Source organism: Chiloscyllium plagiosum, unplaced genomic scaffold, assembly GCF_037043375.1.
Source record: "Chiloscyllium plagiosum isolate Xiang-an unplaced genomic scaffold, Cpla_swu_hap1 HiC_scaffold_42, whole genome shotgun sequence".
In the NCBI taxonomy this organism is placed as follows: Eukaryota; Metazoa; Chordata; class Chondrichthyes; order Orectolobiformes; family Hemiscylliidae; genus Chiloscyllium; species Chiloscyllium plagiosum.
In genome coordinates this window covers 62,996,070-62,999,009 of record NW_028270180.1, presented here as the reverse complement: position 1 = coordinate 62,999,009, position 2,940 = coordinate 62,996,070, and the positions used below count along the sequence as shown (strand labels likewise).

Genomic DNA, 2,940 nt, shown 5'->3' with positions numbered 1-2,940 from the left:
TAAAGTGGTTGACGTGGTGGATGCGATTTTCACTAAGGCACGGTCGGCTGTTGCATAAAATACAGAGACATGGGATTGAGGGTGATTTAGCGGTTTAGATCAGTAATTGGCTCGCTGAAAGAACACAGAGTATGGTAGTTAATGGAAAATATTCATTCTGGAGTTCAGTTATTCATGGTGTACCACAAGGTTCATTTTTGGGTCCACTGCTGTTTGTCACCTTTATAAATGACCTGGGTTCGAGCATGGGATGATGGATGAGTAAATTCTCAGAATACACTAAGTCGATGGAGTTGTCAACAGTGCCGAAGTCTGCTGCAGGTTACAGACAGACATGAATAATCTGCAGATTGGGGCTCAGAGGTGGCATATGGAGGTTATTGTGGAAAAGTGTGAGGTGATTTACTTTGGAATGAACAACAAGAATAAAAAGTTCTGGGCTAATTGTAATGTTCTTGGAAGTTTAGATGAGCCAAGCAATCTCAGCGTCCATGTATATAAAACTCTGAAAGTTAACACACACGTTGATAGATTTGTTTGCAATGAGCACAGTGTGTTAGTTTTTATTGGGAGAGGGAATGAGTTTCAGGGCCAAACGATCCTTTTGCAGCTCCAGACATTTGTCTGGTATGGACAAACTTGTGGAGTTGCGTGCGGTTCTGGTCGCCACATTATAGGACGGATGTGAAAGCATTGGAAAGGTTGTAGACGAGATTTCCTCGGATGTTGCCTTCTGTGAAGGGAAAGTCTTACGAGGAAAGGCTGAGGGACTTGAGGCTGTTTTTGATTGAGATAAGAATTTTGAGACGTGAATTAATAGAGACATAAAATATGATCAGAGGTTGCTTTAAGGTGGACAGTGAAGTCCTTTTTCTTCAAATGGTGATGGTTGACACAATGGCACATCGACGTAATTTGAGTGTGATTGATGCCGAGGTCGATTCCTTTCTCAGAGAGTAGTAAGGGTGCAGATCGCCTTGCCTTCAACAGTCGTAGACTCACCAACATTCAGGGCAATTAAATGATCATTGGATAAATTTACGGCTTGTAATGCCAAAATGCTGGTCAGATGGACTTCAGATTGGTATCACAGGTCGGTGCAACATTAGTGCCAAAAGCACTTTATTGCGGTGAAATATTCCGTGTTTGAACTGTTCTTCAGCTTGAAGTTGCAATCATCTCTGTTCACTATCAGTAAAACAAACACCTGGCGAGAATCCAATGCACAATTTTGGCAGTGCATGTTCTGCCATTCTATAATGCAACTACGTTGAAACTTTATTGCTGGAACAGCACAGCAGGTCAGGCAGCATCCAGGGAACAGGAGATTCGACGTTTCGGGCACAGGCCCTTCTTCAGGAATCCTGAAGAAGGGCCTGTGCCCGAAACGTCGAATCTCCTGTTCCCTGGATGCTGCCTGACCTGCTGTGCTGTTCCAGCAATAAAGTTTCAACTTTGATCTCCAGCATCTGCAGACCTCACTTTCTCCCCTATAATGCAACTACAGCAAGCTAACTAATTACACCGCTGGATCTGCCGTCTAATGATGACAAACGTCTCCTGATCTTACCACTGGGACCCTCAACCCAATTACTCATTTTTTTTCTGTGGACCTGAAAAGAAACATAGTGCAGAGGAGGTTATACTGATAATGGATCGCCGATTATGAAGCATTAACTTCAGGAAAATGGCACAGGAAATGTGGTGAAAATCGATTTTATTGAATACTGCGTACGTTTTCCGTGGCTTCCTGCGTTGATCACAGGAAATGTTATGTCGCCACTGTCCTGGGATTTTCCTTCTATCGGCGTCAATTCGTCAGAGAATTCGATTCACTGACATTTCACCAACTTCCTTTGGCATGTTCTTATGACCCATCCACTCACACTGCACACAACATCAACAATGTTCAGCATACTACATCCAAGAGCATGTGGCATGGTTTTCATAAACAGTGAAGTTTGGATAATGTTATGCAAAGGCAAATTGAAATTCAGTTTAATTAGTAAAGTCGCAAGAATCCAGAGTAAGATTCAAAATGTCAGAATTTCACATTCATTACCTTGGGCAGAATTCCAGCCCAGCAAAGGGGAAATCTGCCCCTGAATCCCCAGCATCCATGCAATTGCTTGCTCCATGTCTTCACATGGAAACCTATGTGAAGGAACATTCACCCTGAAGGAGAACTTGTGAGAATCCTCCGCTGTCTGATCTAAACCTGAAACAAGAGCTGTCTATTCCAGCTGGGAGGGAAGCGAGGTGGAGATGAGACGAACATATTACTTGGTGTTTAATTCATATTGTCCCCATTGTGATTATTTAAAAACCTGGGCCAGAAATGGCACAGACACAAAGGAGCAGAAGGAGGCCATTCTTAACACCGATCCTGCCCCGCCACGTCATTCGATATCGTCATGGCTGACACAACAATGTTAAGTCTTTTTCCAGCCCACCACGTCATCGTGTTGCCGAGTGGCTAACAGATATTTATCGGCCTCTATCATAAATAGACATCGAAAATGTACATCCGTGAGAGGAAAATGGTCCGTTTCGAGACAGTTGGGTTTCTGCATGAATATTACTGGTTTTGCAGATGACAGCCGAGTCTGGTCTGACCACTTTGCAATACATAAATTAAAACTCGACTCTGATGGGATTCGAACCCACAACCTTTGAATAGCAGCTTGCACACGGATGTAGAAGTCCAACGCGCTTTCCATTGCGCCACAGAGCCGTGCATGCAGTGAGTTTTAAGCACACAAGTTTGCCTTTGACGCATTGCGTTCAGGATACCCATCTCGCGCCTGTCTGTCATCGTCACACTTTCCGGTACCTGGTCCTTATCCACTCCTGCTCTGGCTCATGAAGTGTTCGGTTACAGACTGCTGAATCGTTCTCATGATACTTAGCTTTACCACATGTTCAGATAATGATTTCCAG

At 43.8% G+C, this 2,940-nt stretch overlaps 1 non-coding gene across 1 annotated transcript; it reads right to left on the bottom strand.

Annotated features, from left to right (window-relative positions):
• Window positions 1–2,642: 2,642 nt before the first annotated feature.
• On the bottom strand, window positions 2,643–2,734 carry trnar-ucu (transfer RNA arginine (anticodon UCU)). Its single transcript is given in 2 exon segments — window positions 2,643–2,678; window positions 2,698–2,734. It is a non-coding gene; the product is annotated as a tRNA-Arg (tRNA).
• Window positions 2,735–2,940: the final 206 nt, after the last annotated feature.